Here is a 22,558-nt window from a genome sequence, read left to right on the forward strand (position 1 = left end):
AAATTTCGAAATATGGAAATTAGAGGCAAGGAGGAAACAATGGAATTAGACAAAAAAAAATGAGAATAACATATATATATATCGAACTGTTGTCCTCTCCGTGAGACAAAGTTTCGTACTTACAGAGAATGCCCTTCTCTTCGTGAGAGGGATTCCTATTATATGAGGTTCTAGATCTCGCAATCAACAGAGTACTATAAATGCCGAAGTTTTTTATCTCCCAGCAATGGGAAGAGAGAGAACCTCCTGAGTCACAACATTTCTAAAACTAAAGCTTTGTTGTATAAAAACTCGTTGCAGCCTTTTGTACTTAACAACACCACCATTGACGTCGTCAAGTCTGTAAAATTCTTAGGGCTTATTGTGGACAATTCTCTGAAATGGGACATACATATCGAAGCTTTGTCGAAAAAATTGAGCTCTGCTTGTTTTGCATTAAGGTCTGTTTCTAAGGAGCTTAACTTGTCAGTGGCTAGAACTGTTTATTATGCACTTTTTGAGTCGCACCTCAGGTATGCCCTTCCATTCTGGGGTACGTGTTGTGCGACTCAATTTGACCGCATTTTCAGGCTCCAGAAGAGAACTGTTCGATATTCACTGGGACTAAACAGCAGAACTCATTGCCGGGACTTTTTTAAAAAATTAAAAATATTGACTCTTCCTTCCTTATTTATATTTGAATCCGTTTGCCTAATACGTAAACCTGTATCAGCTTCTCAAGAAAGGCCATCTCACACTTATCCACTCAGGAACGCGGAGCACGATCTCTATCTACCTACCCCACGCTCAGAGTTAGTTAAAAGTTCAATATTATACAACTCGAAAAAAATGCACAATCACCTGCCATTTGAAATCAAATCCTGGATCCATAACATCATTTTTTTTCATTTCGCAAAGCATTTAACTCTTATTTACTAGACAAGGCTTTCTACGCCGTAAATGAATTATATTTTGAAAATCAAATTTGATCTTGTAAACACTGGTCTAATGTTTGCTATTGCTATATTTACTAATGACATCGAAATGAATTTATTTAGAGATCATTGATATTTTACTATAAACTAGCTAAATATTTTTGAATATTATTTTTATTTTTTGTTCTTTGACATTATAAACATTTATAAATGTTTATTTTAACAATAAGACTGACAATATTATTTGTATAATGTTTTGTATTATCTTTTGTTTATTTGTTTGTGTACCTTGTTTTTTTTTACTTTGTTTGTTAGTTTACCTTTGTCTACAAATTGAAAAATTTTTTGACAATAAAGGCATTTATTTATTTAGAATGAAATAAGATATGGAAATAATTATTGAAATCTTGAAATGTGAAAATTGGAAACAATGGGATAGAGAATGTCATAATATGTAACAGACTTTTGTTTCCCTAGTGAAACAAAATTTTGTACTTTTAGAAAATCTATCTATGTGTGAGAGGGATTTCTTTTTTTTTATGAGATTTTAGATCTCGCTCTCAAGAGAATATTATTTATATATTTAGGTGCCAAATGTTTGTATCTCCCAGTGAGACAAAATTTCGTACTTTTAGAGAATGCCCATCTCCGTGTGGGAGGGATTTCTTTTATACGTTATCGATAGCCTTATCGAAAAATCAATTACACGTATTACATGTAAGTCTTTTAGAATATTTATTTTTAGACGAATATTGGATGGAAATAAATAGAAGTACATCGTAAAATGTGGGGATTAGAGGAAAAGAGAAAACAAAGGGATGAGGAATATTGTATAAACACGGACTGTTCTTCTCCCAGTGTTCTTTTCATAGCGAGACAAAGGTTAGTACTTTTAGAAAATCCTCTACTCCGTGTGAGAGGGATTCCTTTTTTAAGATATTCCAGATCTCGCTATCGAGATAATATTATAACCGAAGTGTTGTTGTCTCAATGATACAAAATTTTGTAATTTTAGTGAATGCCCTTCTCCGTGTGAAAGGGATTCCTTTATAAATGACGTTCTCGGTGTCGCTATCGTAAAAGTAGATTTCACAAAAGAATTTCAAGTGACAAATCTAAAAATTTTAGACCCTTAAAAAAACGATATATTTCAACAGGAAAACTCCTCCAGACATTATATTTATAAGGATGTACGTTCAAAAAGCAGGACAGTCGCTATTTAAGTGTCACTATCTCATAACAGATCGAACACAAGCTCAGCAACTAGGAAGAGGAAAATAACCAAATCTAGCGGTTTGTGCAGTTTGTTGGGCAATCCAAAGAGACTACAGAACATTCGACTCTTGGATGATGATACATTCTTCTTCGGGAGACGAACTCAGTCTTAGCCAATGATCTGGCTTCAGCACAGAACAAGGTCCAACTTTTATAGTACTTTTTTAAGTACTAAGCGGTTGCTTTAAGATTGGTTAATTCCATAAAAACCTTCCGGAGACAACTGAAAAGGGAACTTTTAAATAGGGCATTTTACAGCGTTGCCGAATTCTACCGCGGCTCCCTTGATATTAGTGTTTAGAGTCTAGAATTGCTTGTTAATCTGACTTATTCTTTTTAGCGTTATTTTTAATTTTCTCTTTATTCTGTATATTGTATATGTTATTTTACTTATTTGTTTACACCTATTTTTCTGAATATTGTTTGTTTGTTTAAATGGATGTATTTCTATCTTATATTTACACAATTTTTTTTTAATTTAGGTTTAGATTTAGGAATATTTATGCTTTGTTAACAAAAATTTGTATATTTTTTAAACAATAAAGTACTTTTGAAATTGAAAATTGAAATATCTGCTAAGCGGCGAAATCTACTTGAGAAAATATTTTAACTCCCTAATTTACCAAGGAGCCATGGCATGTCGCCTATCCTCTCCTGTGTCATAATTGTTAAGATGAAGTCCAGCATATTTTCGAAATTAAACTCTTAAAAAAAAATTATCTGGGTTATAAAATTTAACAATAGTCGTCGTAGACTCAATATTCTTTTAAAGGAAGAGAAAAATATTCATAAATATATCATGGAACAAATATGGACGGTTGTTATATAGTCTGTCCAACGAGAAGATCCTTGACAGTGATAGATGTGTCTGTCATTTTAATTTCAAAGTAGTTTATTTTATTTTACAAAGAAATAAGTTGGTACAACTGGAACGCATAGCAGGAAGTTAATATTTAAAATTTGACTGACAAGTGATTACTTCAAAACTGGATAAAACTGAAAAAATGTAATCGAGTTATTTTATTTAATAAAAAACGGTATGTGTTAATACAAAACAAACAAGAACAAGACACCACATACCAAAAAAATATAAAAGAGAACTACCTATTCTTCCTTTCAAGCTTTATGAAACTTCCCGCATTTATGATTATATTTATCAATATACTTAACTTATGTACAAAATAAATTCGTGAATATTCCACAGGAATAAATAAAAACAACATAAATAAAAACAAACTATTTTATTAATAATAACTTACGCAAATTTTATTGATTAATTAACTTTAATCTTAATTTTTTAAACCAGTACCTGACATTATTTTTCTGCAGTACTAAAATCCATTATTTACCTATCGTGTGATGTCGATATTTTACAGCTACTCCAGTTTTTAGTATGTGTTTAGTATGGTCCTTCTACCATATTCGAGATGCACTTATCTACGACGAGATGGTATACGAACTTTATTGATAGTAACTTTATTGGTGTATCTGTATAAGACTTTCTGCCTGGGCAGCGAGTATTAACCATAAACTGTGCTCTGGGTTCTACAGTTAATTTTCACTCGATTTTTCCTCCACTTGACTTCAAAAGACACAAAACACACGTAATAACACGAATCAAAATGCATCATCTTCCAAAACGCAGGGTATTTGACAAAAGTTGTCACAAAATTATAACCTATAATTTGGCAAGACTTTGACAAACGTCAAAAATCTAAAGGCGAGTTCATACGCATCGGCGTCCGTTTGTCGTTCATCGTTCCGTCAAACCAATAAAATTGAAATACGATCTGTCATTTTTGAAATAAACCAATAAAACTTGTTAAACACAACAAGAGACGACGTATAACGGATTTATATTTAAACCCATCCATAGTTAACTTAAAAATGATTAGAAACTTTTTTTAGTAAAATAAATAGATTGGTATGGGACGTCATCTGCTTTTCTTCTGTCATCGTCTGTCGAAATTTTACCTGAGAAAAAAAACAGAGTACCAGACGCATAGTCCTAATGTGGTTGACGGTATCTTGTACAAAAGGCATCAACTATTTTTCCCTCTGAAGGATTTTCAAATGAAAATCATGAGTGAGTGGACCTCTGGATAGATTTACCATAGGAACCTTGCTTAGAGGAAAGATACAAACAACTGGAATGTATCAGATTTGCATGAGTGATATTCGAATATGTCTAGCCTTTCCTTCTTTGAGGCACGAGCGGCCATCCATTAGGCACCTCCAGCCAATTCATTAGGTTACCCTCCGGTTTGCTGCCTTACACCCACCAACACATGCCTTGACAACCAACTTAACGGTGACCTCCAAGTCTTTAAAAGTAATCCAGTTTAGCTGATCAGCTAATTAATCAATAACTCAAATATGTATAATAAAATATAACCACACAACAAAAATATAATATAAAATAGCTAATATCCTAGATTTTCATAGTTAATATATATATAAAAATCTATCTCTCTATTTTTTCTCTATTTTGGCTACAGCTATTCTAACGGAAATGTAATTTTTAATTCTAAATCTTAAGAAACACGTAACTGTAAATCGGCTTCAAAGGAGGATTCTGATGATAACAGCTGTTAAATGCTAATTTGTTTATGTAATTCCTTGACTTTCATGTTGAAATACTCCACCATTTTCACATTTAGAGTTTATATTACTCATTTCGGTTATAAAAGCAGTGTTGTGCTTTTTGGCCAATCATCATACATTTGACAAAGCGATAGACTGTGTATTCATCGAAACAAAGTTAGTTTTTCTCACAGTATATAATATATATTTTCCTCTACAATACGCTTTCGAAGAGATGATTATAATAACATTAATATAAACTTTCGGACTTTGAATTTTCTTAAATATCTGGATGGTTTCGCGTTGAAAGAACTTTGTAAGATATGATGTGTCTAAGGTTTACTGCATTAAAATTTTACCATAAAATGTTCCCTAACAGTTCTACTTTCTTATCTAGAAATTCCGGAAAGAATAGACATATCAATTAAATCATAAAGAGTGGAAATAGTTTTCTTGCAGTTTTACGCATATAAATAGATTATATAATTCTTGCCGTGAACCGTTATGAAAATAATAAAATCATATTTAGTGCTCACGTTTCATCCTTAGTTATCAGAGACAGATGTCAGTTTGTTTTAGTCAGTATATAATTTTCATGCATCATCACAGGTTACCGAAAATTATCAAAAAATAAATAAATACCTAAAATAATAATAAAACTGTGGTATAAAATTGACACAGATCAATATCTTGTTATGCTACTTTATATATCAATGTTCACAATAACCATACCAATGTATGGATCGAAATCATCTATATAATATCTGGTATGAATTCATCGACGTAATTAAAGCATTTTGGAAAATAAATTATTGAGAATCTTAATTTCTTACTACCAAAGTCTAACATTCAAATGTTGTCTAATATTAATGGCTTAAAAGTAAGCAGTCTTTTAAGCAATGGGTTAAAACGCCTTTAAAATATATATCGATTAAACCCTCACTATGGTCAGGTTATACGCGCAGTTCTACATTGAGACAGGGATTTCTATCGACACGATGGTTTATAAAAGTATAATTGAACAATTTTGGCAGAACTTTATGGAAGTGTCATCTTTTGGGTTTCTGTCTCTGTTTTAGTATGCATATATGTATATGTTAAATAGTCACAATTTAATAAAATCCATGTAAAGCCATTGATGGCCGTTAAATTGGTTTCATTTTGGTTGCATTCAATAAACATATTATAATTTCAGCTATTTTGTCTCAAAAAAATGCTTTCTGCACGGCATTCATTAATTTGCAACCATCAGTTCTTTAAACATCTACGTATAGAAAAATCAAGATAATACATTCGGACTGGACGCGAATATAATTATACGATCAAACGAACTTACCTGAAGTGAAGTTCGATCGTAATTATATGTGGCGTCCAGTCCGAATGTATTATCTTGATTTTTCTATACGTAGTACCGTCCCTGCGTGCACAATTTTAAAGCTATAAGCTAAATTCCCTTCCGTTGCTAGTCTAGGTGGCGGCGCCGCCGCCGGCCCTGGAGCGGCGGTATTCACTTTTCAAAGATTTATTCATTAATTCAAGCGACCATGGGGCAAAACGGGAAGGGTGGGAAGATAGTACATTCGGACTGGACGCCTCATATAATTACGATCGAACTTCACTTCAGGTAAGTTCGTTTGATCGTATAATTATATTCGCGTCCAGTCCGAATGTATTATCTTGATTTTTCTATACGTAGATGTTTAAAGAACTGATGGTTGCAAATTAATGAATGCCGTGCAGAAAGCATTTTTTTGAGACAAAATACTGAAATCCATAAATATGTTTATTGAATGCAACCAAAATGAAAACCAATTTAACGGCCATCAATGTTACGGATTTATTAAATTGTGACAATTTAACATATACATATATGCATTACCTGCTATGAGACAGAAACCCAAAAATGACACTTCCATAAAGGATTCTGCCAAAATTGTTCAATTATACTTTATAAACCATCGTGTCGATAGAAATCCCTGTCTCAATGTAGAACTGCGTGTATAACTCGACTATAGTGAGGTTTAACCGATATATATTTTTTAAGGCGTTTCTAACCCATTGCTTAAAAGGCCTTACTTTTTAAGCCATTAATATTAGACAACATTTGAATGTTAGACTTTGGTAGTAAGAAATTAAGATTCTCAATATATAATTTATTTTCCAAAATGCTTTAATTACGTCGATGAATTAAACCAGATATTATATAGATTAGATTTCGATCCATACATTGGTATGGCTATTGTGGACATTAATATAAAGTAGACACAGATATTGATCTGTGTCAATTTTATACCAGAAGTTTTATTATTATTTGTATTATTTATTTATTTTTTTTTTGATAATTTTCGGTAACTATGATATGCATATATAATTATACACTGACTAAAAAACGAAACTGACACATCTGTCTCTGATAACTAAGGTTAAACGAAACAAATATATGATTTATTATTTTTCGCAAAGCAGTTCACTGCAAGAATTATATAATCTATTTATATACGAAAACTGCAAGAAAACTATTTCCACTTTATGATTTAATTTTGATATGTCTATTCTTTCCGGAATTTCTAGATAAGAAAGTAGAACTGTTAGGGAACATTTATGGTAAAATTTTAATGCAGTAAACCTTTTTAGACATCATATCTTACAAAAGCCTCTTTTCAATGCTGAACCATCCAGAGATATTTAAGAAAAATCGTCAAAGTCTGAAAGTTTACATTAATGTTATTATAATCATCTCTTTCGAAAGTGTATTGAAGGGAAAAATATATTATATACTGTAAGAAAAACTAACTCTTTGTTTCGGATAATTCACACAAAGTCTATCACTTTGTCAAAATGTATGAAGTATTGGCCAAAGCACTAACACTGCTTTTATAGACCGAAATGGGTAAATATAAACTCAAAATGTAAATGGTGAGTATTCCAACATATGAAAGTCAAAGATTTACATAAACAAATTAGCCTTTAACAGCCGTTATCATAAGAACCTCCTTTTGAAATGAGACACAGTTACGTGTTTCTTAAGATTTAGAATAAAACTTACATTTCCATTAGAATAGCTTTAGCCAAAATAGAGAAAAATGGGAGAGATTTTTTTTTATATATATATTAGCTATGAAAATCTAGGATATTAGCTATTTTATATTATATTTTTTTATTTATTTTTTATATTTTTTATTATATACATATTTGAGTTATTATTATTAGCTGGTCAGCTAAGCTGATTACTTTTAAAGACTTGGAGGTCAACGTTAAGTTGGTTGTCGCCTATTTTATGGTAGGAGGCTGGCAAGGCAGCAAACTGGAGGGTACCTAATGAATTGGCCGCTCGTGCCTCATGTATCACCCCCCCCCCTTCTTTTTCAAAGAAGGAAGGTAACGACATATTCGAATATCTGTCACAAATATCTGGGTACATTCCGTTGTTTGTATCTTTTCCTCTAAGCAAGGTTCAAACGTAAATTTATCCAGAGGTCCTTCTTAAACATCTACGTATAGAAAAATCAAGATAATACATTCGGACTGGACGCGAATATAATTATACGATCAAACGAACTTACCTGAAGTGAAGTTCGATCGTAATTATATGAGGCGTCCAGTCCGAATGTATTATCTTCCCACCCTTCCCGTTTTGCCCCATGGTCGATTGAATTAATGAATAAATCTTTGAAAAATGAATACCGATCGCCGCTCCAGGGCCGGCGGCGGCGCCGCCACCTAGACTAGCAACGGAAGGGAATTTAGCTTATAGCTTTAAAATTGTGCACGCAGGGACGGTACTACGTATAGAAAAATCAAGATAATACATTCGGACTGGACGCCTCATATAATTACGATCGAACTTCACTTCAAGTAAGTTCGTTTGATCGTATAATTATAGATTTAATCTACTACCTATGTTGCCATTTTATGAAGATATTATTTTTAACTTAAAATTAAAAAAAAATTCTAAAATTTTTTTCAAAAAATTCCTAATTTTCAAAAAAAAAATCGCACTAAAACCAAATAGATGTATTTCTGAGGTCCAAATTACTACCCCTAAAAATATTTGCACTTAATATACAGGGTGGTCCGAACTGTATTCCGGAAACTTCGGCAACTTATTCTGCAGATAAAAATAAATAAATAAGTTCGTATAAATGTATGTCCTAAAATGCTTAGTTTCGGAGATACAGGGTGTAGAAGATTCACTTTTATTTCGATTTTTTCCAAATAATTTCTGAAGTAACGTCAATATTTGGACGAAAATTGGTGTCTGGGAGTTTTTTGACATGAGAAATTTGATTTTGATGTCAATATGACTCCTAATAGTAGAGGGCGCCACCTACATACTTTTTAACTGGTTTGAAGAGTAATAACTTTTCATCTGTACCTGTATAAAACTATTGAATACAAAAATATACATTTACGATATTTTTTACGTAAAAAAGGTCTCTTGGTAAAAACCGCTACGAGTAATGGTTTTCGAGATATTTGGAATATAAATTAACAATATCTGTCATCATTGACATAAATTAAATTACTCGCCATGTCGTGAGAACGGTTTCCTTGGCCACTCGTCGTGTCCCCACTCTCTGTCGGTAAATATAGCCCGAGTCAAAGGATCGCAATAATTATTCGTACACTTGCCAAGTGTACTTGGTCAGCCTTGGCTATACTTGCCCAGACGCAAAAAACGACTGCGCAAATAATTGTTCTGTTATAAAGTATGTCCCGTTTATTTCCGGATCGTAGTGTTTTTCGATTTACAATACATACAGTACGTCTGCTGGATCTGTGACTATGAAAGGAATGCGGACAAAAATCATTTAAATAAACAGCAATACATTTTATACATCGACTTGACGAGTACGTCACCGCAAATCGCTCCGCCCACTCATTTTACTGGCTACTTGCAAATTTGTTGAATTTTTATTGATGGGACGCGTCGTCTAATTTTTGTACGAAAAACATAGAGAGAATATCGTTTCCCCCCGCACGGATACCCCGTAACTATGGAACGGACAGACGTACTGTAAATTTATAACATATAATACTAATATTGCAAGATGCATGCTTGTCGACCATACTTAAGGACATCTCTAGTTTTTGCCATTTACGCGTAGACTACTCTGGTTTTTCCCTTGTACGGCAGAATAACCAAGCTGTAATATCTCTGAGACTAAGCGTATTATTGCTTTCTTTTTTCTCGAATGACGCTAAAATTTCCTATAAAGTTGTATATCGCTATCTTAATTTCTATGAAAATGTGGCATATCTGTTTTTCCGTGTAGTCTTCATTTTCCCACTCCATTTATTGCTGTGAGAACAATTTAGGTATGTCGCCAATATTGAAGTTATAATGTAAATTTGATATTATATAATCTATTATTGTTTTAACGTTTCAAATTATCCGCAATAAAATCTAAAAACACTACGATCCGGAATTAAACGGGACATACTCTATATCAGTACAATTATTTGCGCAGTCGTTTTTTTGCGCCACGGTCAGTATAGACAAGGCTGGCCAAGTACACTTGGCAAGTGTACGAATAATTATTGTGATCCTTTGACTCGGGCTATATTTACCGACAGAGATTGGTGACGCGACGTGTGACCAAGGAAACCGTTCTCACGACATGGCAAGTATATTCCAATAACAAATGTTTGTCAAGTACACCAGTCGTGAGAATGCGCCTTGAAGAAAGTAAAAGTCACAACGATACCCTGTATACACCATATTAAATCAACAATTCTTTTAATTTCTTACAAAACCGTTTACTAACTAAAAGCCAAAAATTCTTTAAAAAGAACTTAAAAACTATATATATATATATATATATATATATATATATATATATATATATATATATATATATATATATATATATATATATATATATATATATATATATATATATATATATATATATATATATATATATATATATATATATATATACACTAGCATAGACATACAATAAACCGGAAAATATATAGGTATATTACACGTCAGTAACTCGTGTATTTAACGCCGGACAGCACAAACACAATAAACTTCGCCGTGTCCGTTTTATTTTATCCTTTCGTTGGACAAAAAGAGCTTTGGCCATCGTAGAACTTCTCCTGCTCTAAACGCCATTAGCTGCTCCGATACAAAACGATTAGAAAAAGAATTAGCGAGCGGCCAGTCTACGAAGAAAACGCTCAGAAACCAGAAAAGACAGAAAGTTTCCCTGAAACCGGATAAAAGCCGCGATAATGGAGAAACCGAAGTCGATAGAGCGAAAAGACGTTAAAGTTTTTGAAAACGATCACTTATTAATTTAGATTATATATTTTCAAGTCGATTTTCAGAAAAAAATACGGTAAAGCTTATAGTTATAAGGAGGAATCTTTGCAGTACTACCAAACCTTCGACAATTTTTTTGGCGTTGTCCAGAAGCATTCTCAAACTAAAGGGAATTCCAACAGAATATTGCCAACTCAATAGATACGTTATAGCCCTGGTGCATTCTCCGCCAGTGCTGCCACCAGCGGCGAATATCGTAAACAACTGGTATATACAAATACACGGGTTGCAATAGCGAGTATACGAAAAATTCATTTATGTTCGAAAGTATAATTTGTGAAAATTCTAAAAATAAAAATGTAAATATTTTGATATCTTCAGAAGGTCTAAATTGCATTATAATTTATTATTCCAGCTAAAAAACGTTTTAGATGAACTACTGTAGCCGGGTAGCCATGGGGATCATAATTGGGACTAAATCGGCTATAACAAAATTTTTGAAAGATACATGATTATAATTTTATAAAATGTTCATAAAACATTAATCACTAGTTGACTAAAAAAAAGTATACCGAATTAATATTGAAAATTATATTTTATCCTCTCATAGCCTATTTAATTTTTGATTATGTAATGAGCACTTGCGAGAAAGTGTCAAGCTATAAAATGTTGTTTTGGGAGAGTTGAATATCCGGGAAAGTTGAGTTATTGAATGATATTGCATCCAACAACGCCCTAGTTAGACCCTCCTTTACGCATTAACATTTTTACGGCAATTTTATTAACATTTGAAATTGTCACACGTCACGCCTAGTACGGGTTCTTTTTCACTTAATTTGTACTACCCGAAACAGCATTACATCACACAAATCTCGCGTATGAGTGTTATATAGTTTCAATAACTGAACTAGTAAAAAAAATCAAATCCTCAAATACTATGACAAAGCCACGATTTTAATATTATTTCAATGCGATCGACATAAACGGTAACGGGATTAGCGTGAAATACTTTATAACTTCAAATTTCTGCCGTATAAAGCGCTGCAGTCGGAATTTTTAAAATGAACTGAAATGCACCAAGCTTACAAATACGTTAAAAAATGAAGTTACATGACTCACCAGTCTGCAAGAAATGTAAAGAAGAGGATGAAATGGTTCAGCCTATATTATGTGGCATGTGGCTACTCGATCCAGTACACACCTGTACGACCTGTAAAACAAAAAGTCTTTGTCCATCAAATAATATCATTTATTATATATGTTGCAGTTAAAAAGGCTAGAAATCAGTGAATTACTAATAGTTTAAAGGTGCGTATTCATTATCCGAACGAACGAACGAACGAATGAAAGTGCGGTATATTTAGACGGGGACCGAACGCATGCGGCCGTTCGTTCGTTCGCTCGACCATCCGTTTCGAGTCGGTTCATCAAAGGCGTTCGCGTCCGATCTTGTCGTGCGGTTCTATCGTGCGGTCCCCGTCCATACCACTGGCGAACATTCGTTCGTTCGGATAATGAATACGCACCTTAAGACTAATAGTTAACGTTTTCGAGAGAGAATTTTGAGAAAGCTGCAGTGCGATTCTGTAAAATTCTGTGACTCATCAATCGTATACAGATAGCATAGGCTAGGCATGAAAGTTCCCCCTACGGAGCTTACAGAATCCCACTGCTGATGCTGGCTCTTTAATATAGGTATATTTTGCTATGCTCTCTGGAACAGCCTCGTCTGGCTGCAGCCACACCTTGCGTTTACTACTGCGCATTGTAATAAAGCCCATATATTTTTTATTTAGTCCTTTAAATTCTAATATTGAATATAAATCGAGCAACCGTACTGTATATAAATGAAATAAAATTTGATACTTTCATTTGTTTTAAAGGATTATTGTGGTTATTAATTATTAGGTAGATATAGGATGGTCTGGCTGCCGGTAGACCTCAACACAAAATATAATATCCACAAAGGTCATTTTACCCCGAACCGGTTTCGAACTCGGACTTCTCGCTTCATAGGCGGGACCTTATCGCGCGCGCTATGGAGACTTACTCGCTTTATATTCAATACTAGAACTTAACGGACTAAATAAAAAATATAGGAACTTTATTACAATGCGCAGTGCGCAGTAGTGAACGCAACGTGTACCAGCCGCAAGCTGTTCCGTTGAGCATAGCAAAAGATATATTAAAGAGCCAGTTTTCTTAAAATTCTTGTTTTCCCGACGTTGCTAGCTCTCGTACTATAATAAAAGTTCACTTTGACTGATTTGCTAACAATATGCCCGTAAAAGTTCGACAACTTATTTTGAAACAAATTGTTACTAGTGAATGCTAGCATATTTAAGCTTACTGTTGAATTATAGCTCTGTGAAATTCACTTCAATTCGCTTTGCTTTTTGACTGTCAAGTCAAAAAACTCAGCAGCTGCCAGTAACTTACTATCTGGGAATTACGATTAGTCTATCTATCGACTGTGATCTTCTAATGCAATTTATATAATTAAATGTTATTTTTTCGTCGCTATGTAGAAAAAAATGTTAGAAATGAAAGTTCCTTTTATGTTTTTTTTTGTTAAATAAACTTATATGTTATGTTGTTTTGTAATGGGGATGACGTTTAATTTATGTTAATGTTTTTTTTGTTCAATAAAATTTTGTAAAGAAAGAAAATATAATATAATTCCAACGTAATTAATTTTTTCGTGAATCCCGGGACCAATCCCGGGATCGAAAAATTATAATCCCGAAATCCCGGGATTGAAAATTTCTTTCGGGATTGAATGCCCTAACAGGGTGGTCCGAACTGTACTCCGGAAACTTCGGCAGCATATTCTGCAGATTAAAATAAGTAAAAAAGTTCGTATAAATGTATGTCCTAAAATGCTTAGTTTCGGAGATAAAGGGTGTAGAAGTTTCATTTTTATTTTGATTTTCTCCAAATAATTTATGAATTAACGTTAATATTTGGATTAAAATTTGATTTTCATGTCAATATGACTCCTACTTGTAGAGGGCGCCACCTACATATGCTTTAACTGGTTTGAAGAGTAATAACTTTTCGTCCATACCTGTATAAAACTACTGAGTAAAAAATATACATTTACAACTTTTTTTACATAAAAAAGGTCTCTTGGTAAATATCGCTACGAGTAATGGTTCTCGAAATATTTGAAATTGAAATTATCAATACCTGTCATCATTGAAATGAAACGTGTTGACCAAATATTTATTAGACTGAAGTCTTATATTTAAATCTTTTTGTGCCAAAAATTCAACAGAAACTGTTTAATCATCATTTTTTTGCAGAAAAATTTATGTTTAATTTAAAAAAATAAAAATTTATTATTTCAGTCAAATAACTCTATTCAACGTGTGCTTATTTTTTGTCAATAATGACATGTATTGACTATTTCCATTTTAAATATCTTGAGAACCGTTGGTCGTAGCGATTTTTACCAAGAGACATTTTTTACGTAAAAGGTCATGGAAATGTATATTTTTTTAGTCACAAGTACCGTTGAAAAGTTATTACTCTTCAAAACAGTCAAAACGCAAGTAGGTGGCCCCCCCTACAAACAGGAGTCATTTTGACATCAAAATCAAGTTTCTTGTATCACAAAACCTCCAGACACCAATTTTCATCCAAACATTGACGTTACTTCAGAAATTATTTAGAAAAAATCGAAATAAAAATGAGACTTCTACACCCTGTATCTCCGAAACTAAGTATTTTAGGACATACATTTATACGAACTTTTTTACTTATTTTTATCTGCAGAATATGTTGCCGAAGTTTCCGGAAACAGTTCGTACCACCCTGTATAATCTGTGCCCCTAGTATCTGTCATTTATTTCTATCAATTTGTAGATCTCCAAAATGGTTAAATATGCTTGATTTTATACGAAAATAGCGAACCAGTGCCAGTGTGCTGATAATTCTGACAATTTGTGTCAGAGCACATTCAGATGGTATTCTTTGAAATTTAAATGAAAATCACTAATACAAATAGTAGAACTATTAAATATATTTTTTGGCACAATTACCTGTTAGTAGGCACTAATGTAAACTGACTTGGGGAAGAATAATAACTTAGCTAATACAACAATTTTATGAGATACATATGTTTACAAAAATCTAAGATGATTGATCTGTGGTACAATGTTGTAGTTTTTCTTTACATGTTTTGGTTTGGTAATATTTACATTTATATTACATTATGGGTAGTTCTCTGATTTCAAACACTAACAATAAATCAATATAGGGAAAAATTGACCAAAACGTACGGCGAAAAAATATGCCAAAAATTTCTACCCAGGCCCCTTCTCACAATTCCACTCGAGGCCCTCTGGCCCAGTCCGACCCTGTGATCAGTGTGATCAACTCAAGTTGATCAACCGAAACGAATATTAGTTTGCACACATAAACAAAAATTGATTCGGTAGTGGTTTTTAAAATAGATGCGAACGAGGTTGGTCAAGCAGGCATAGCAAAATTTCGCAGAAATTCTAGAAAATGTCGGTTTTGGGTTAGGAATGGGAAACTGAGAAGAAATAAACATGTGTGTTTCAGAAACCCTTTGAACTGGTTTTAGGGGTCTAAGATGCCTACACAAATAATTTGGGAATGTCTGAGGAACAATTCTATTTTCTCCATTTCTTTTACGATGATGGCTAAAGCGTTGTATCGAGCATCCCTGTATCGAGAACTTTCAAGTTGGGTATTTTTTAAACAGTCATGCTGTTGATATAAATCTAAAAATTGTAACAGAATACTTTCAGGCCATTTCATACTCATTTTGGCGTCTTTTGTACTGTTAACGTAAAACTAGTACTAGTAAAACTAGTACATCCAACCTCTCTCAAAATAAAATATTGAACACAGAACTCGACCGACTACGTTCACACGGTTGAAATACCTTTCAATTTGTCTGAAATTCGCTGGTAACATGTCCATAAAGCCGGTCCCACACGTGTAGACGTGTAGGACAGCCTTAAATTCATATAGCTTATAAAAATAGAGCTTAAACTCGAGTTCAAGTGAACTCTGAAAAGCGCTGAACTCTGCAGTTCTACTGATGTATATTTTTCTTGTAGATGTTTAAAATCTCAGTTTAATCCTCAAAAAGAGCTAGCTGAGTTTCAATCGTCAAATACCTAATTTTTGAACTAAGATCGACGACAAGAAGTCACTTTTTTATTTTTTCAGACAAAAAAAACGAGATTTGGTATGTTAGTATATGACATAAATTAGGATTAATTGACGTATTCAATTGGTTTTGGTCATCTTCCTGTTTCACCAGAAATGTCTACAAGTTTTCAATCAATCCTAATTTATGTCATGTACTAACATACCAAATCTCGTTTTTCTTTAAGTGAAAAAATAAAAAAGTTATAGGGGTGAGCCACTTTCGAGACGTACCCGGTATAACTAATAAAATATGATTTACAGGCATATTTTGCTTGATCAATAAAACTTGTTCCAGCAAAATCGAAAAAATTGAACCCGTGGTTCTAAGCTAAGAATTATAGACAAAATAGCTGTAACCTTAAACAACCTCTTAAATATTTATTGTACTGTTTCCAGGAGAATAGAACCCTATTCATCCTAAACCAAATACGTTTAAATAAAATATACGACGGCCTCCCCATAAGGGCAATGAGAGGATTTACGTCCCAGTATTGAAGGAGGACAGAAAATCGAGTCGAATGTTCAAGACATAGGTTCATCCTTGTTTAGTCAAACCTCCTACAAACCAAGGATAGACTTATGTAGGAAATGCATTGAAATTCTATAGCCATCCTTCAATATCGGGACAGGAATTTAAGCGGTACCTAAAAAAATCGCTTTGGGCTACACTCAAATCTTCTTCTTCTTCTTTTTTGTTTCGTTCTTACTTACTTACTTAATGATCATTACTTTTTAAAAATTTTCAGCCATAATTTCGGGGGGGGTTTGAACCCCCAAAACACCCCCCCAGATACGGCCCTGCTCCTACAAACCAAGGATAGACTTATGTAGGAAATGCATTGAAATTCTATAGCCATCCTTCAATATCGGGACAGGAATTTAAGCGGTATCCTCCGTATACTTTATTTTAAACGTATTTGTCCTAAACGTATCTAATAGGTACCTATATTTTTTACCCTAAAATTGAAGCTGCAAGAGCCCAAACAGACACAAAATAAAAGATAACCATGCTTATTCCTTTCTGGTTAGAGCTCAGCGTGAATTTTCGTTCAAAGCAAAAAATTCGCGAAGCAAAATCCTACGCGTATTGCACCAGTCGGCGTTAAAAACGTTCAAAACCGGATCATTGTAAATCCTAACGAGCTAAACTTTGCAACGGAGCGTCGGTGTATATGTGTGTAGGTGTGTAGGTGTGTATATTACTCGATCTAATGAAATGTGAATCACGCACCGCTGCTTGAACCCCGCTAATAATTTTAAATTTTTAAACGGAGATGCGATAATTAAAGGGAAATCCGGTTCAAATAATCTCATTCGTATATTTTTTAAACTTTGACCCGTTTAAATTAGAAAATCAATAAAAGGCTACATGAAAACTTTATAATTGGCCAGCATCCATTATACCATATGATCGAAAAAACGGCGTCAGCGATCATTTTATATATAAAATTATGTGGGAAATGGCATCGTCATTTCCCAGCCAACTGGACGCAGTTTTTTTTTCGATCATACGGTACTTATATAATATGATAAGTTTGAGGCCAACTTTTGAGGAACACGGGGTATATGAAATATATACCGGGTGATGCATCGTCATTTTTAGGGTTCCGTGCCCAAAGGGTAAAAACGGGAACCCTCTATTACTAAGACTTCGCTGTCCGTCCGTCTGTCCGTCTGTCACAAAGGTCTATCTTATGAACCGTTATAGCTACACAGTTGAAATTTTCACAGATAATGTATCTATGTTGCCGCTATAAGAACAAATACTAAAAACAGAATTAAATAAATGTTTATAAATAAAAAAGTACTTTCACTAAACTTTATCTTTTAAGTAAGAATTTTACATAGGATATTTCCTCGGTGGCATATAAGTGCTCGGTGACCGCGTGGTTAAAGCGCTAGGACTACGCTGCTATGACGTTGGAGCCGTAGTAAGGCAGGTTCGAATCCTAGTCAAGGCGACTTTTTTTTAATCGTTTTTGTTTAATTTGTACATATTTTTACATATTTATTTTTACTTTTTACATATGTATTATTAAATAATACAATTTTTAGTAATGTGTTTCTTCATTTTTTTTTTAATTACTTATACGCGCATTCAAAATTTCAGCTAAATCGGAAAAAAAGTTTATAATAATATAGTGTCTAATGTTGTATAGATAATGAATGGCACGGAACCCTTCGTGCGCGAGTCCGACTCGCACTTGACCAATTTTTTCATCATCTTTTCATTTGCAATCCTATGCAAATTTTGAACTGTCCAAATATTGGCTCCCCTATTCATTTTACAGCGAAGTCGTAAATAGGTTTTTTAAAGGTCTGCGTATGCTGAATACACATGGTAAATTTGAATAATTTAAGAGAAGCTGCATCTGTTTTTAAATTAAAACTAAACAGGTAACAATGCAAAACCAGGCAAATTCCAAAGTACCTTAAGTTGTCATCTTATAATTTTGTCAATGTCAAATTATATTTTCTAAACATTAGGCTTTTGCCTCATTTGAACTAGTTTTAAATTTCAAAAATGCATTTCGGGGACACTAACCGTAGGTATTATGGTATTATAACGTAGTAGTGCAAACAGCACAACAAATTACATTTGACAATGATAAAATCACAGGTTGACAACTTAAGGTATGTTGACATTTTGCTGGTTTTGCATTGTTACCTGTAGCTATTTTAATTTAAAAATAGATATGGGTTTTCTTAAATTACTTAAAATCATCTTGTCCAAAATTGTTCCAATTTGACATGTATATTCAGCATAATGCAGACCTTTAAAACCCTCTACGACTTTCCAGTAAAATTAATAGGGGCGCCAATATTTGCACAGTTCAAAATTTGGGTGGGATTTCCTGTTTTCGAACGACGATACACCACCCAGTATAGATATTTCCTGCAACTAAATTTTCTGTATATTATCTTTCCGGAACTTATAATCATGGGAACCTTCAAAAAAGAGGTTCAGTAGAAAAACTAATATCGAACTGTATAATATCAAAATTAGCAAAACTGCAAAGCAAAATAAATTTTCGATAGCACACGCACAAGCACAAAAAACATTTAAGAAACAATCAGAAAATAAATACTATATTGGTTTATAGATTAGGTTCAAGGGCGCATATACGGGAGGGGTAATGGGGGTAATTACCCCTCCCAAGACAAAATGTATAACTAAGAAAATCTGGTATAAAATAAAATTGTCACCCAAAATAATTTAATAATATCAATCAAAATAGAAATCCAGAACAATCAAAGTTTATTTTTTCCATAGTCACAACCTTCACAACCTTTTCCGTAGTTCTCAACCTTTGAGAGAAAATTTAATTTAAATCTATTACTTTATTTAAATATTGCCACTACCCCTCCCAGGCTCAATCTCTGAATGCGCCACTGCTTAGGTTTCTACTCATATTATATTATTATCCTTCTTTTTTAGCATCCTCTAGTACACACTGGCCACAAGCACCTTTTCAGCCTTGACATGCAAAAATGTACAATGCCGTTAAATAAGGTTGCTACATCAGTTTAGTGGCAAGATTACTACCGTAAGAAAAAGGAAGCAATAATCATGGCATAGTGCATGAAACATCGTCAAAATATCATGAAAAGAGTTTCAGTTTCAACCCTCTAGCTCACATAAAGCCTAAGTCATTCTAACAAAAAAAAGCCCGAGTAATTTTTACTCCTAGCGCGCGTAAAGAAGTTTCCCTTCAAAAAGATTTATAGCGATAATTGGGACCACAGAAACTCAAAAGGTATGTGCTTAAGGTATGTACTTAAGGTATGAAAGGTATGAAAAAGGTCATGAAAAGAGTTTCAGTTTCAACCCTCTAGCTCACATAAGGCCTAAGTCACTCTAACAAAAAAAGCCCGAGTAATTTCTACTCCTAGCGCGCGTAAAGAAGTTTCCCTTCAAAAAGATTTATAGCGATAATTGGGACTACAGAAACTCAAAAATATGACCTAGAATAATGAATTCGATATATTTGCTTATAAATAAAGATATTACGAAAACCAAAACTTCACAACGGTACCCGAGACGCGTAAAACACAAATGGCAATGAGTCTACGTAATAACTTCTTAATCAAAGATAGGATAATTTGGCGTTGCAAGCCGGGCCCCTACCTTCGCCCCCCCCCCTCTTCTTTTAGAACCTGCAGGGAAAATAGTTCATCATTTATTCTTAAATACAGCGAAAAATAAATTGTAATAAACCCCACAATTTTAGAAAACACTTAAAGGTACATTCAGGCTGAGAGCGTGAGCGTCACGTTTGACCATTTAAAAAAGGTAGGTACTTAAATTGATTTATGGTTGTCTTGACTTAAGGGTAATTATATTGATTTAAGTCATTTTACTGACTTAACTTGCAGATTATCATGATTTAAGTCAAAAATATAGGCTTAAATCATAAAAACGACTTAAATAACGTTATATTGATTTAAATCTTTACAAATATGACTTGACTTAAAGAAAATGATTTAAGTCAGAGACTTATGACTTAAATCATTTGAACTTTATGTTGAATTTGACTTAAGGCTTAAATCGTTTTGATTTTAGAAATGACTTAAGACTTATTAAGTCTTTTTACACTGACTTGTTGCAGCTCTAAACCACACCCAAAATTCCAATCACACATCCTTTGATTAAGGCTTGATTAAGATTTGCAGAGCTTCAATATTTACCATAAAATAGCGAGCAATTTTTACAAAACCATATAAATTATATATCACTGTAATCACAATTCAATCGATTTCCGTATTGTAACGAAAAATTTTAAATTCGATATTTTAATCTTTATATTCGAGAAAATGTAATCCAAACATAGAATATTTTGTTAATGTTTGACCATCAAAATCTTAAAAATAAAGAAGTTGTTTAAAAATGTGCTACAATACGGATATAGTATAATCCTTTATCTTTAATTTCCTTCTTCATTTGTGTAAAAATCCCTAGTCAGTTTTACATAAAACGTTAAATGCCGAACGCTTATTTTGCTATTTTTTCGGACTAGTGAAATGGACTCTTAAACTGAACAAAGAAAATAAATTATATCACCAGTGGCAGATGCAGAGGAGGGCCCAATAAGGGGCCAAGGCGCCCCCTAAAATCTATAAATTGTATTAAATATTAGGTTTTTGAGTTAAAAATGGCGCTCTAAAAAGCATATTCTACATTTCTTTTTATTGGCCCCCCCCCCTAAAATATATTCCGGGCCCCGCCTAAAACAAATTCTTGTACCCGCCCCTGTATATCACCTTCCATTTATTTATTTTGTTGAAAATAAAAACTAAACATATTTATATTATGTGTTTTAGTCTTAGGTTTTAGTGAACAAAAACTTAAGAAAGCCACGCCAGGTACAATATGTAGTCATCTGTACCTTGTTAGAGGATAATCGAATTTAATGGCGATCTGGAGTCGAAACGCGCGTATTCAGCTGTAAAATGACCTGTTCAAACTAATAGCATAAATTTAGTTTCATCATGATTAATTTGGCGTAATGGCCGAAAGACCCACGATCCATTTATAACGGCGGAATGGACCTCAAAATTTCATTAAACATTTTGAGAGCTGATGTTTTTTTTGGACGCTCACATACACCAATTCTATATCGAAAATTCTAACGTTTTTTAGAGCTAGAAAAAAAACAAGTTTAAATTTAAATAAAAAAATCCACTCAAATAAATTACATAACTTAATTTAACAATAAAAAATAGGTATAGTTTTCTAACATAATGCCTAAATCAACGAAATTAGCTAGTTAGCGTGCTTTCTCTTAACTACCGTCAAAAACACTTTTAAAAAATAAATATTATTTTCTCACCTTGTGTACCTTTTTTCCCTTTTTTTTATCACTAAATTTGTTGTCAAATTCAGAAACAAAACTTTTGCGTTTTTAATAAAATGGTGGACTGGCATGGCGTTTCAACTTTATTTTATAATCCACGATTATTTTTCAGAGCCTTCTTAATTCGCTTCGCTTTCATAATGGTAATTTAGACTTGGCTACGCAGAATTATGAGGTAAATAACAATTCCCGTTTCCAGTTGGAAAGAGAAATAAAGAAAAATTAATGATATTAATAAAATCTCGGTTTAAACTGACAAGTTCAAGCGGTCCGGTCCTCGTGTTAAAAGGTAATAAAGGAGTCCAACAAAATTAATTTCTTAAAAAAATACTATACTACCGAAAAAGAAACGGCGCGGCGTCAGAGATGAATTGGAAATACCAAGATTGCTGTCATCCTGTATGTAAAATGCTTGTTTATATATTTTTTATATACGGCAAGGGCAACCCATAGCCACAACCATAGGGCAA

This window comes from Sitophilus oryzae, unplaced genomic scaffold (assembly GCF_002938485.1).
Source record: "Sitophilus oryzae breed Bouriz unplaced genomic scaffold, Soryzae_2.0 scaffold_1360_pilon_pilon, whole genome shotgun sequence".
Classification (NCBI taxonomy): Eukaryota; Metazoa; Arthropoda; class Insecta; order Coleoptera; family Curculionidae; genus Sitophilus; species Sitophilus oryzae.